General features: G+C 42.4%; 1 protein-coding gene and 1 pseudogene across 2 annotated transcripts in view; one reads left to right on the top strand and one right to left on the bottom strand.

Annotated features, from left to right (window-relative positions):
- Positions 1–15091, top strand: part of RAI2 (retinoic acid induced 2) — a 387183-nt gene that overhangs the window by 249782 nt on the left and 122310 nt on the right. The gene's annotated exons all lie outside the window — the stretch shown is intronic.
- The window catches only part of LOC112919050 (protein Mdm4-like), a 45865-nt pseudogene that overhangs the window by 14781 nt on the left and 15993 nt on the right, over positions 1–15091 (bottom strand).

The raw sequence follows: 15091 nt of genomic DNA, 5'->3' as shown, positions 1-15091 counted from the left end.
TATCAACATAAAGATGTGCTGAAGGGAGACTAATCCTGAGTGAGAGTCAGGAAATGGGAGGTTACCTGCAAAGGGACCAGAGGGACAATTTTCAGGTGATGGAAATGTTCTATAGCTTGTTTTGGGTTAGTGGGTACTCAAAGGCCTAGAACTTGGAAAGGAGCCTTTAAGATCTGTGGGTTTTATTGTATATTTATTATAGCTCAGGTTTTTGTTTTAATGTGGAAAAGAGTATACAGTTTTTCAAAGTTCTTTGAGGGGTATGTTAGCAAAAAACTTGATAGCCATCGTTCTGGGATATACATGGAACAAATCTCTTGTTTTTCAAGCTTCTTATCTTTTCTTTTGACTTCTCAGATCCATGTAGCTTGACTGTAAGGTAAATGATCAATAACATGTCATATTATTTGTGTTTTTTATCGTTAGTTTTAGTGTTTTTCTCACAGCCACCTTGGATTTTTATGCCAAAGAGCATCCTCCAACAGAATAAAAGAGAAAAGTGGGGAAGCAAATTAACTAGGGAGAAAGTTAATCTTCAGAAAATGTGGTGAATGGATGTATTTTCCGGTTTGTCTCCGTAACTGCTCCCTCTCAGAACCTCTTTTTTAGAGGAAGAATGAATGTAGTAACTAAAGTAACTTTTCGTGTAAATGGAGCCCCCAGATTGATGACCTGGTTTTAAGGCATTGCTCTCAAATCTCGTATGAACTTAGAAGGGAAAATGCCCTGGCACGTAGACGTTTGCATGAATCAATGAACGGATGCAGTGGGCCTCACTGAGTGGAGATGCTCAGAAGTGGCAATTTTATCCCTGACCTGGCTCTGGTTATCATTTCTCTGCAACTCGCCCATCCAGCTAGGCCATAAAAACCTTAATAACAGCTGAATGCTCTTGCAAAGAGGGCATGAAGCCCCAGGCTTCTTTAATCTTCTGGTGCAGTGGAAATAAGTGACAAGGTGGCCTGTTCTTCCAGGAATATTTCTTTCTTGAAGCCACTTCTCGCACATGCTACAGGGCATCAAGACATTTTGTCAGTTCAGTTCTTCCCATTTTGTGTATCTGGTCTCTGCTCTGTAAGGCCATCTGATTGTTCTCTTGTGCTTGAGATGGTCTCTGGGCTTTCAGAACTGGCAGCCAATTATGAGGATTCCACTGAGCTGCAGGCATTGGGAAATTTGGATTTTTCTTCCTTTTCTTATAGATTTTCCACTCTAATGACGGTAGCCAAAATGGCGCCTTGGCAGTAAGGGACGTTAGTTCCTTCGTTTTCCTTCTTTGCAGGTGTGGCAGTGATAACAGAAATGAAGGAAGGATGGGCTCACTTAGAACAGTCTGAATACTATTGTCCAGGGCCCAGCAACAGCAACACCTGTGGCTTGGAGGGTTCATTTTCGTGTACTCAGTGATGCCACCATTCATCCTCAGAAGCAGCTTCACCACCACTGTCATTACTTCAGGAGATAGAGTCCTCAGGGTCATTTTTTCCCACTTCGATCACCTTTCTGTCACTTGGTTCCCGATTTTTTTCACTTGTTTTACTTTTACCCCAGCACCTACCTGCTCTAATACTTCCTCGTTTAAACCCCACATGTCCTGCCGGGTGCCTGAAACAATGGCAGGACTTAGCTCTTTCTCTGGGAGTTTGGCACTGATGTGATGATGTGGACAGTATGGATACCATCTTCTTTGGCTCTTTCCCTAGAGCTGGAACTTTCCTCTGAGTGTTGCTTCAGTTGGTCTTGGCTTGGAACGTCTATGCTGTGGCCCTGGAGTGCTGATGACTAGATTCCTTCTTAGCTTATCATAGAGAAGGCTTGGATAGTCCACAGGGAAGCTCCGATGTCCAAGTAGCTCACCCGAAAGATCACCACAGGCTAGCAAAGGCTGCTTCACCATTATATGCTAGCCTAGATAATGCATGGCCACTCCAACAGTGCACATTTCACCTTTGCACCTGCCACTTGCAAAATCTTCAATTTCGCGTACGACAGTACCTGTTGTGTACATAAAATCAATCTAGATTGATTTGGTCTGGGGAGAACCCACAGGCACAATCAGATATTGAACAGTGGGCAGAAGTTTTTAAATGATGTCCTTTTGACACTGAAGAAATTGCCATCTGTTGACCAAAACCTACAGCAATTCCATGGCTTGCTACATCGCAGCTGAATTTGCAAAGTGTTGGGCACAGGTCCTAAAGCTTCAGCAGCATTTTGGAACAAATAGTAGCTGAGGATTGTTAAGAGACACTTTCTGTCCTGAAACCATCTTTGTGCTCTTCCATACTCTGTGGAATAGTGTCTGCCCCGCCCCTCCAAATACATGTCCACCTGGGATCTCGGAATGTGCCCTTATTTGGAAATAGGGTCTTTGCAGATATAATCAGTTAAGATGGGGCCATTCTGAATTAGGATGGGCCCTAATGGAATGTCCGGTGTCGTTACAAGCAGAAGAGAGGACACAGAGAGACACACAGAGAAGTCCATGTGATGATGGAGGCAGAGATTAGGGTGATGTGTCTACGAGCCAAGGGATACCAAGGATTGCTGGCCACCACCAGAAGCCAGGAAGAGGCAAAGAAGGATCTTTCCCTAGAGCCTTCAGAAGGAGCACGACTCTGCCAACAATGTGAGCTTGGAATTCTCGCCTCCAGATCTGTGAAATAATACATTTCTGTTGTTTTAAGCCACCCAGTGTGTAGTAGTCTGTCATGGCAGCCATGGGAAATTCATACATCTTCTTTCTCTGTCCACACTCCATCATTTACAAATTCTTCTGTAAGTCCCGCACCAATGAGAAGAATCTCAGCGTTGTGGTTCAGTGTAGTGATTCTGAAGCCAGACTACTTGGGTTGGAATCTTGACCCTGCTGCTTATTAGCTGTGTGACTGAGCAACTTATTCCACTGCTCTGTGCCTCAGTTTCCCTGCCTGTAAAATGGGGATTAAATGAATGAACAAATGAGTGAATAATGTAAAGGGCTTAGAACAGTGCCTGGCACATAGGAAATATTATTCGGTGTTTGTTATATGAAAAAAAGTCTGTTGGTTTGAAATGGCCATGTGGAAATGGGAATAGATTCCATAGAGGAGGAATTAGGACAGGAGCTTGACCTTCAGAAATTGGGTAAGCCTGGTCAAAGGCCACCGGGGTGGGAGAAACACTGTGAGCAAAGGCTTGCTGGAGGTGTGAGGGAAGAGAGGGGTAGCAAGAGTCTTTTAGAGTAGGACTCCCCACTCTTCTCTCCATAATGGTCATCTGGGAAATGTAATATTTGCATACACGTGGGGTCAGTGAGGCTGTTTGCAGTTGCACCCTGGGGGTCACCAACCCAGCTTCGAAGAGCTGAGGGAAGGCAATACCTTGGTATATCTGAAACCCATTCCCAGAACCTGTGGGGAGCTCAGGGTTTGAGTAGGACTTCTCAAACTCAAATGGGCATTAAAATGCAGATTCTGACTGAATAGGTCTATGGACTACACTTTACCTCAGAATTCTTTCTACCCCAAGTGTGATTTTAAAAACCAACATCAGCACCCAAACAGCTGGTTAGAAATGCTGAATCTCTGGTCCTCCCACCCTAAGCCTACTGAATCAGAATCTGCATTTTAATCAAGTTCTTAGCTGACCAAGATGCACTTTGGCATTAAGAAGCTCTGGATTAGAAGACTCAGCCCAGCTTGTTGTTGGGGGGGGGGCACTTTGTTCTCAGACCCAACTGTACATTAGATCCTTGAGGGTAGCTTTAAAAAACCCTGATGTCCATGGAGTGCCTGGGTGGCTCAGTTGGTTAAGATTCTAGCTCTTGATTTCGGCTGGGGTTGTGATCTTGGGGTGGTGAGATGGAGCCCCTCATTTGGTTCTGCTCTTAACGTGGAGTCTGTTTGGGATTCTCTGTCTCCCTCTACTCCTCCCTCTGCTCACTCTTGCACTTTCCTGTCTCTCTCTCTCTCTCTCTCTCTCTCTTCCTCCCTCCCTCCCTCTCGCTCCCTCCTTCCTTCCCTGAAAGAGAGAAAGAAAGAAAGAATCTAAAAAGAAATCCTGATGTCCAGGTCAAAGTGGCTCAGTTGCATCAAAATCTATGCAAGCGGGGTCCTAGGAAATCAGTATTACGTTTTCAGCTCCCTGGGTGATTGTAATGTGCTCTCAGGGTTGAGGACTGCTGAGTTAGGGACAAGCCTCTAAGCAGGGCTGGAAAGAGGCTGAAGGCTCACAGAGTTCTAGAGGGGGTTCAGGTCCTTTTCTCGTAGCCTACCACAGCAGTTCAAGGCATGAACTCTGGAGCAATGAGGGCCTTGCCTGGCTTCAAGTCTGGCTTTGTGCCATTTGCCAGCTGTGCCATATGCAGGGTACTTAGCCTCTCTTTGCCTCCACTTCTTTACAGTGGGGACAATAATGATAGTAACTATGGTACAGGGTGTTTATGAGGGTTAAATGAGCTAAAATGGATGGTTCTCATTATAGTGCTTGGCACATAGTCAGTGCCATGTAAGTGTTTATACATTGAAATACATATTTTACTCCTTCTGATGGGGGTATGATGGAAAGTTCTTCACTTTTCTGTCACTCCACCCCATTTTCAGTGCTAGGTTCTTGGGCAGCAATCACACCTCTGATTAGGCGCTCAATAAATGTTTGAAGAATGCACGACTGAATGGTTACAATGCCCCCTTGTGTATTCAGTGGGAAGAAATAACAAAACATGCGGTCAGGACGTGGGACTTTCAGTGCCCAAACCAGAGAAGTCCCAAGAAAACTGGGACAAGTTGGTAACCCCAAGTATGGGCACCACCCAAATGTCCATTTCCTCAAGGTACTGTTTCCAAGTAAGCACAAAGAAAGACTCCCACAGTTAACCCCTTTATGTGCACCTAACAAAGGCAATGGCCCTTCACTTCCTGGCCATGGTGCATGTGTGTGTATGTCCACACATATGTGCACATGTATGCATCAGTAATAACGGTAGGTAGAATGTAGTAACAGTGGCACATGATATGCACTATGATGAACAGTTTGCATGCTTAAGGGGGGGCATCGGATGGCCTGGTTTAAATCCTGGTTATCTCACTTAATAGTTTTATGATGTTGGACATGTTTTTTAGTCTCTTTGTGCCTCAGTTTCTCCATCTGCAGAGTGGAGATGATAATAGCACTCACCTTTCAAAGTTGTCAGGAGAATAGATGAGTTTATACATGTGAAACATTTAGCAGAGTGCTAGACACATAAGAAATTTGATTGATATTAGCGATTATTATTATTGCTATCATTATTGAGACTACCGACATCCCTCTTCTGCTTCTCTTTCTTTTTTACCTCCCAGCCTCTTCCCTTTGCTGTGAGCCCTCTGCATCCGATTTTCTGTTTCCTTTCCCTGCTCTCTTCCTCCCCCACCAGAGGGGCCATCAACAATTTTACCCGGCTTAGATAGACAGAGCCCCCGGTCCACCCTCAGACACACGAACTGAATATATATGCCTTATATTGTATGCTGTGACAGCATTATGAATCATAATGCTATGTGTTAAATAGCATTAATGTGGGTATAAGAGACCAATACACTTATTTTTCTCCTTTGATTGGTAGATCAGAGCCAAGAGATAGATGGCAGTGGATGTGTAAGTTCTGTTCTTAGAACCTTAAAGATGATATTGGGAATGATGTGCCAATCACTATTAAAATTAAGTTGTTGCTGTTTAAAAAAATAAACAGATGTGCTGAGTAATATAGCTTTCTGGTGGAGCAGGAAGGCATTTCTCAACCTTATCCCATTCACTATTTCTCATCCATAATTTGGAAGAAAGTATAGAAGCCACATATCAGATATGCAGGAGATTAGAAAAATAACAAAATAATTTCAATGGAGAGTAGGGATATAAAATAACATGACTCTTGAAGCAATGGGTGAAATATCACCAGATGAAATTAACATGGATAAATGTAAATCTTGTGCAAGAGTCCAAATAAAACCCCACCTGAACATATATAAATGAATATATATTATTATGTCATATTAATACATTAATTTTTGTTATTTATTATACTATACTAATATGGGTGTATAATATATTAATATTATATTAATAGGGGTGCCTGAGTGGCCTAGTCGTTTAAGCATCCGACTCTTGATTTCAGCCCAGGCCATGATCTTAGGGTTGTGAGATTCAGGCTCCAGGCCCAACATGGAATCTGCTTAAGGTTCTCTCTCTTTCCCTCTCCCTCTGCCCTGCCCTCCCATATCTCTTTCTCCCTCTAAAATAAAAAAAATTATACTATGAATGCATATAATTATATAATGAATACTATAATAGCAATATCACTATATATATATAGCTTATAATTTTATATATCCTTTGGACCCAGAAATTCTACTTCTAGGAATTTATCCTAAAGAAAAATTGTATGTTTGGGTGGGTGGAGGGAATGATAAAGGGAGAGCCTAGAAATTAAAGTCAGTGCAGAACTAAAATGATATTTAAAAAGTAGAGAACAGGGACCCCTGGGTGGCTCAGCAGTTGAGCGTCTGCCTTTGGCTCAGGGCGTGATCCAAATTCAGGGATTGAGTCCCACATCAGGCTTCCTGCATGGAGCCTGTTTCTCCCTCTGCCCATGTCTCTGCCTCTCTGTGTCTCTCATGAATAAATAAATAAAATGTTAAAAAAAATAAAAAGTAGAGAACAGCCTAAATATATGTCAGTGGGGATTGGTAATAAATCATGATAAATGTAAATAAAAGAAAACGAAGGAATCCTTAAAATTGTGCTAACCAACAGTGTTTCTCAAACTGGGAATCTGAAAACCTTATGCATTAGAATTTTCTGGGGTGCTAGTTGACATGTAGGTTCATAGACCCTCCCCAGAAGATGGAATGAGTATTTCTAGGGGAGGGTCCAGGGGAATACTGTTTTTAACAAGCATCTGCAGATTATTCTGATATACTCTTAAAATTTGAGAATTACTTTATAAAAGAACATTTAATGCCATAGGAAAGTGTTCATGGTATGGTGACAAACAAGTTCCAAACAAGATGATCCCTTTTATGTAAAAATACATAACTGTATAGAAGAAATTATGGAGTGATAAAGGCCAAAATTATAGCCATGGTTAATTTAATGTTATATGGCATTAGCAACATAAATGTGCATGTGCATAGTTCCACTTTATCCAGTACTTGTCATAAAATACCTGGAATATACCATTTGAGGAGGTCAAATCTATTTAGATTCAAACAATATGGGGTAAAAAGACAATGGAGAGAAGGAGTCAGAAGTGGATTCAAAGTTTGGAAGAATGGTGATTCGTTTATGGAGCAAGGAAGTCACAGAGAGAAGCTGATTTAGGGAAGAAAGATGAGTTGGTTTTGAACATGGCACGTTTGAGGTATGGTGGCACATCCAGTGGGAAACAACAAAAAGGCGATTGGGATTCTAGGTCTAAAATTCCAGAAATCGAGTGGGGTAGAGATGTAGATTCAAAGACAGTAGAAGTTGTAAGAGTGGATGAAATGAGGAGGAAGATGGAATCGAGATAGAAGAGAAGGTGGCTAAGATTAGCTCCCTAGAGAATTCCATTGATTAGTGGAAAGGAAAGGAAGAAAAGCCAGCAAAGGAATAAGAGGGCATGGTCAGAAAGTTAGAGTATGAACCAATAAGGTCCAGTGCTACCAATCGTCCCGTGGAGGAAAGAGACAGTAGAAATTGTAAGAGTGGATGAAATGAGGAGGAAGATGGAATCGAGATAGAAGAGAAGGTGGCTAAGATTAGCTCCCTAGAGAATTCCATTGATTAGTGGAAAGGAAAGGAAGAAAAGCCAGCAAAGGAATAAGAGGGCATGGTCAGTTAGAGTATGAACCAATAAGGTCCAGTGCTACCAATCGTCCCGTGGAGGAAAGAGCTTCAGGGAAGAAGAGAACATCAGGGAGGATGAGGATGAAGCGTCGGCCACTGGACTGGACAAATGGGTCAGCAGGGACCTTCCACAGAGTTGTTTTGGAGAGTGGTGACATCTGTAGGCAGCAAGGGTTAAGAAACAATCAAGCGGGAAAAAAAAAAAAAAAGAAACAATCAAGTGATGAGGAAGGCCAAAGAGCTGGTGCAGTCATTGCTGCATTCTGAGGTTACTTGGTGGCCTCTCCCATTGTAGATGAATGACTCCTTGCCTTCATGTTGCTTTCAAGATGAAGCTGGGACAATTTCCCCCAGCATTCCTTCTCCCAGAAAGGATGAACTGGAATTGGGGTTGTTCATTCTTTCATGGAACCTTAAGTCACCCTGTGCAGTACAATGTTTTGAGAAGTAATTCATTCTTCCTCTCCCTCCACAGTTCCCTTTCTTTCCCCTACTCTGTTTTCTTGTCATGGTGAAGGTTTGGGATTGGATAAAGAGTACAAGTTACCTACAAAACAGTTCCCTTCCTGGCTTTTATTTCCAAAAGCCTCGATCCCTCCAGGGAATTGTAATGGTGTCCTAGAGTGTGAGGCAAGAGAAAGAACACTTTTGAGGAACACAAAAAGGATTTCTCTAAGACTAGGAAGAAATTCCTCTGGCTCAGGACAAGAGAGATAAGTCTGAGAGCCTGGAAGGCCTCAGTTCCCTACATCCTTTATCCTGACAGGACCAGGAGAAGAGGCAGGTTTTAGACAATGAAGCTGAAGGAAGGAGGACCAAGGCCTAGGCTCTCAGCCAGCCAGGGCTTCCAAACCAGTAGCCTGGGGAGCTGAGGGGACCCTGTGGGCTGGATCTGTGCCATCTCAATGATATCTCTGGCCCTGCCTGAGGCCCAGAGGGTCACCCTGATATCATAGCACTGCCTGAGATCTAGAGCCTTGGAGTGCTCAGAAGAGTCGGGGAGAGGACCCAGGAATGCCTGGGACTGAATTTCCAGCTTGGCAGGATGGGCCTGTGCTTTATAGAAAACAAAGAAAACAAAGCAGTGTGTCTTGCTCACCTAACTTTGTGGATTGAGATTTATATCTGCTGTGCTAGGGGAAGCGAGGCTCGTATCCTCAAGAGAGGTGAATGTTTTCTTCACCTGAGGGTCTCCAGATGATGTGACAGCTGGTGTCTAAGTTGTAGTTAGTGTGGTGGGGTGTCTAGAGGGGGGTAAAATACGGTGACCCCATTGTCAGAGAAAATGGGTTCTCATTCATCTCTGCTGCTTGAGCTTCCCGCGATTTTGGCCAAGGTACTTCATCTCTCCAGGCCTCAGTTATCTCATATGTAAAAGCAAAGTATTAGATTAAGTGAATGCTCAGGGTCCTCCCACATTCTGAGAGTCTTTGGCTTGTGGTAAACTGAGTTTCTTATCTCTAAGCGATGAGGTGGATTAAGCAGCTCTCTCGCTGCTGAGCTGCCATCACCTTTGCCCAGCGCATGTGAGGAAACCAGCAGGGTGGGAGAGCTTGCATTACTGAGGAGGCCACAAGTGTGCTTTTCAGTCTGTGCAGCTCCAGGATTTCAGATATGGTGCATGAGTCCCTGCGGCTTTAACTGAGGCAGGCAGAGGGTGATGGGCCTACCAAGTTTGCTTTTTAAGCCCGGGCCACTCACTGAAGATGGGTTTGCACACTTGTCTCAGAGGGCTAATTTATCACTCTGGAGAGCAATTTCTCATTAACACAATGTCAATACTGCTGGGGATTGGCTAGACCACCTTTGGAAGAGGTTAAATTACCTTTTAATCAGCATATGGGAGAACAAAGCTCTGTTCCATCGCGGCACTGCAGCCTTGCTAATTTGATATCTTATAAAAACCAAGGCAGTTCCAACCATACCTGTGTGATACAAGCAGGATTGTTTCCAGAGAGGCAGAGACAGGAAAGGAGGGTTTCTGCAGCTGTTATCCAAACTGGCATAATTGATGTGGGTGCAGTGGGTTAGAGCTAATGGTCTGTGTTTAATTATGGAGGCAGTGACACAAGACCTCGAGGATGATAAGGCACTAACCAGATGATGTACCACTTTTGCAGTTATGAGCTCGCTGCATAGGGTCAGTCCAGCGGCACGGTGGTCTAAATTCCATGTTCCTCCTGGGATTTGGGCTCAGTCCTTGAGAGGCACAGGACTATATTCAGAAGATGGGTCTGAATTCACACTGACAATGTCTCCTGGGAGAACAGTCACAGGCCCCAGACGGAAGTGCTTGGAAATCCACCGCTCTAAGAATTCATTCTCCTTTGAAATGAGGATAATTTACATTGATATGCACCTAAAACTCATCAGCCACAGTGGAAAGATGGGGCTTTTCATCTCGTGTCATTCATCAGAGCAATAAACAACAAATACATTTTTGTCCGCTAGCTTGAAAAATAAGGACAAGAGCTGTTATTGAATTGAATTGCATATTATTACACGATAGCCATTATCAACTGGTAGAAAAAGGACGTGGTTGTACCTGGATACCTGGCTGTCTAGCCAGAGACTATGTTTCTCAGCCTCTGAGGCAGGAGTGTGAGACCACGTGACTCCATTTTTAAGCAATAAGAAAGCAAAAGTGATGTGTGTAATGTCTGGGTCATGCTTTTAAAGGAAACGGTTCATCCTCCACTTGTTCTTTTCCCCTTCTTGTGGGTAAAAGTGAAGTTGTGATAGGTGATAGTCCAGTTTCAGTCTTAAAGATAAGGATAACACCTATATAGGGTTTTGTGGGTTTTATCTTCTAAGTGCACAAGCCAAGCAGGTGAAGTAGACAGGTGCGGGAGTGGTTAGAGTGTCTATTTGATAGGGAGGAGGCTGGAGTTCAGAGAAGCCAGATGTTTTTTGCTCAGTCGCATACCTTTGTGGACATGGAGCCATATCCTGAACCCAGGCATTCTGACTCTGATTCCAGTGCTCCTTTTACCATAATATTGCCTCTTCGTCCTTGAAAACCTTGAGACCTAGCCCTACATGTTTGTGAGAGAGAGATCTGCATCCATTGAAGATGGCTTAAGCATCCCCATCTAGCTCGTGTCCTCTCCTTTCCACCTCTTTCCGACCCCTCACCCCACAAACAACAAAGATGCAAAGCTCAGTAGAGCAGGGTTTTTTCAAAAAAAAAAAAAAAAGATCGATGGCCTTGCTTAATATCAGAACTTTCAAGGGTGGGTGGGGAGGAGGAGTTGCAGAAGGAGGAATATTTTATCAACGACACTGTTTAGAATTGCCAGCACATGGGGTAATAAAAAGCAGAACAACTTTTAGTCAGTTTTATTATTGTTTTAAAATTCTCTACAGGCACTGAACCCCACATTACCTGTACCCTCTTTTTGCCTGTGCCTTGGACGGACCATTTCTGTCCCCCCCCCCCATTGGTATGCTACAAAATGGTAGTAACGAAGGAAAGCAAAATCATAAAATGTAAAATCCAACGACCTCTTGCCTTGCTCTCTTGGATGTGTATACATGTCCAGGAAATGGCTGGGATGTTTGTACCAGTTTTTGCCCGTTAGGTTTATAAGAGCTTCTGTAAAGAAAAGGAAAGCTTGTCTGTTTCCTTGGGGTTTTCCCTCGCTCTTATCTCCATAGTTACAAGAGTTGGTTCTGTGCATTTTTTTTTTTTTTGAGCTGGCATCTTGCCCAACTCAAATTGATTATAAAGGTTGGGAGGGACAGTGAAGATCTGCGCCTTGATTCCCAGTAAGTTGGCTGTTTAGAAAGATAGCATTGACAGCCGAAACAGCATGCAGAGGGGAAGGCAAGTCTAGAGACTCCCTTATTTATTATGGGGCTGCTGAATGACTCGCTGGGCTGTGCTCTTCCTTGGAGGAACAGAGAAAGATAAATGCCTAAATGCCTGGCAGAAATCAGCAAAAGGTTCTTTCCTCAAAGGCTTTGTAGTACGGTTGCCAGATTAAAGACAGGACACCAGTTAAACGTGCATTTCAGAAAAACAACAAATACTTTTTTTAGGATAAGTGTGTCCTAACTATTAAATGGAATATACTTCTACTCATAGATACAGGACACCCAGTTAAGCTTGCATTTCAGAAGTGCAGATTTTAACAGGGCATCCTGTATTTTTATTTGGTAAATCTGACAGCCCTACTTGTAGAAATCTAACAAGATTTTATGAAATAGTCTCTCTCAATTCTGAATAGCCAATGCTGTTTTCCCCTTGGAAGATGGTGCAGGCTGTTTGGTTGTCTATTTTGGTGGGGTGGGGGCATGCAGAGGAGATCAAGGGGAAAGAGACTGGACTGGAAGGCAGGAGACCGAGCTCTGAGTCCTGTACTAACAACTGGCCGTGTGACGTTGGACAAGGCACTTCTCCTGTCTCAGCCCTAGTGTCCTAAAAGGAGGGGATTAAATGGTCCCTGTAAGGATAACATGATTTTATAGTCCTGTGTTCTTCCTCATGCCACAAATATTATGTTAGATTTCAGTTTCTCCAGAGATGATGTAGGTTGGTGCTGTCCAGTAGAAATAAACCACAAGCCGCATGTGTGGTTTTAGATTTTCTAAGTAGCCACATTATAAAAGTCAAAAGAAGCAGGTGAAATTAATTTTAATAATATACTTTATTTAACCAGTTATATTAACATATTGTCATTTCGATATATGTCATCAGTATAAAAATCACTAATGAGATTACATTCTTTCTGTGTACTAAGTCTTCAAAATCTGCTTTGGAGCCTTATGGCACAACTCAATTTGGACTAGCCACATTGAAAGTACCAGTAGCCACATGTGGCTATTATACAGCACAGGTATTGGTTAACTAAATAACTAAATAGATAGATAAATAAGTAAGTTTTAGGAAATTAGACAAATTCAAAAGTGAGAAATCTGTAGTGGGTTATTTAGAGAACTTAGGCTATTGGGGAACATATTCATAAGACTTTAAAATTAATATACAAAAAATAAAAATTAAAATTAATATACAGTTGATCCTTCTTATTTATGGATTCCATATTTGTCAACTCACCTACTTGCTAAAATTTATTTGTAACCCTCAGAATTGTTATATGTGGCACTTTTGTGGTCATTTGTGAACAAGACGTGTGCACCAGGTGAAACATTTGAGCTGTCCAATGCACATGTTCCCACCTGGGATGGAATAAGGTGGTGCTTTGCCTTCTTGTATCAGCTCTCATACTAGCAGAAGGTCCTTTCTGTGGTCTGTTTAGTGCCATGGTTTTTGTATTTTTTGTGCCTTTTGTGGGTGATGTCGCTGTTCAAAATGGCCCAAAAAGGAGAGAAAATGAGTGGGAAATATCAGAGAGGGAGACAGAGCATGAGAGACTCCTAACTCTGGGAAACGAACAAGGGGTGGTGGAAAGGAAGGTGGGCGGGGGGTGGGGGTGACTGGGTGACGGGCACTGAGGGGGGCACTTGATGGGATGAGCACTGGGTGTTATTCTATATGTTGGCAAATTGAACTCCAATAAAAAAAAAAAAACAAAAAGGCCCCCAAGCATAGTGCTGAAGTGCTTTGTAGTGCAAAAAGGCTGAGCTGTGCCTTATGGAAAAAATATGTATGTTAGATAAGCTTCTTTCGGGCATGAGTTAGAGTGCCATTCGCCATCAGTTCAATGTTAATGAGTCAACTATATATTAAATGAGGTGTCTTTAAACAGAAACACATATGAAACAAGGTTATGTATTGATCCAAAAATGTTGTGACCAGAGGTTCACACCTAGGGGTAATGGCTCAGTACTCACCCGTTCCGTGTTTGTGGAGACTTTATAGAACATAATTACCATGAATAATGAGAATCAACTGTGCTTTGTTTTTTTAGAATAGTTTTAGATTTATAAGAACATCGAACAGCTAGTATAAAGATTTTCTGTATACCCACCTCCTGAACCCAGTTTTCCCCGTCATTGACATGTCACATTAGTGTGGTTCATTCATTACAATTAGTGAACCAATATCTATACATTATTACTAAGTAAAGTCCATAGTTTATTCTACTTAATGCCACTCTTCCAGATATCAAGATACCACATGACATTTAGTTGTCATATCTCCTTAGGCTCTTTTTGGCTGTGACAGTTTCTCAGATGTCCCTTCTTTTCGATGACTCGATGATTTGAGGAGTACTGGTTAGGTATGTTGTAGAATGCTCCCATACTGGGATTTGTCTGATTTTCTTCTCATGATTGAGCTAGAGTTATGGCTCTGGGGAGGAAGATCACAGCATAAAGTGCCATTTTTATCGCCTCATATGGAGGGTACATACTATCAGCATAACTGATGATATTGACCTTGGTCACCTGGCTGGAGTAGTTTGCCAGATTTTTCCACTGTAAAGTTAGTCTTTTTCCCCCTTTCCATACTGCCCTCTCTGGAAGGAAGTCATTATGGGTAGCCCACACCTAATGAGTAGGGAGTTGTGCTCCACGTCCTGGGGGGTGTGTATCTACATAATTTATTTAGGGTTCTTCTGCATGGGAGACTGTCTCTTCTCCTTCATTTGTTAAGATATTCAATCATTTATTTATATCAGTAGGGACTCAGGGATATTTATTTTATTCTTTGTGTTAGAATCTAATACTACTTTATATATTTTGTAGCTCGAGTTGTTCCAGCTTTAGTGATTGGGAACTTTTTCAGTTGATTCTTGTGACCATTATTGTGTGTGTGTATGAAACAGAGAGAGAGAGAGAGAGAGAGAGAGAGAGAGAGAGAGAAGAAGAAGGGATAGAGAGCATTTCCTTACTTTCTGGCACTACAAGATACTCCAGGCTCATTTTGTGTATTTCCTGCTCCAATCATAGAATCAACCATTTCTCCAAGGAGCCATGATTCCTTTTTTGGAGAGTAGTATTGGAAACCAGTATCTGGGAAGTAGGTTTGCTCATTATTACTGGGGTGTTGTTTCTTTTAGGACCTCTCAGCTGACATAGCAAAGAAATATAGGTGTGTATACTAATCCATACATTCATACATCTCTATGAATATTTCTGTATATATCCATCTGTATTATCTATATTAAGCTAAGACTAAATTCATATTGATGTCTCCAACTAATCCATTACCACATGGATCATTCTAGCCTCCTCCCCTTACTGATCTGTAAATTTCCACTCTAACAGTGAGAAACCTGCCTCCCACCATCTGCCATCCATTTACTTAATTGTTCAATTCCAGTGTACATGTATAGAGGTATTA

Source organism: Vulpes vulpes, chromosome X (genome assembly GCF_048418805.1).
Source record: "Vulpes vulpes isolate BD-2025 chromosome X, VulVul3, whole genome shotgun sequence".
Lineage (NCBI taxonomy): Eukaryota > Metazoa > Chordata > Mammalia > Carnivora > Canidae > Vulpes > Vulpes vulpes.
The sequence above is the reverse complement of the archived record's forward strand: the minus strand, read 5'-3'. Positions and strand labels throughout refer to the sequence as shown.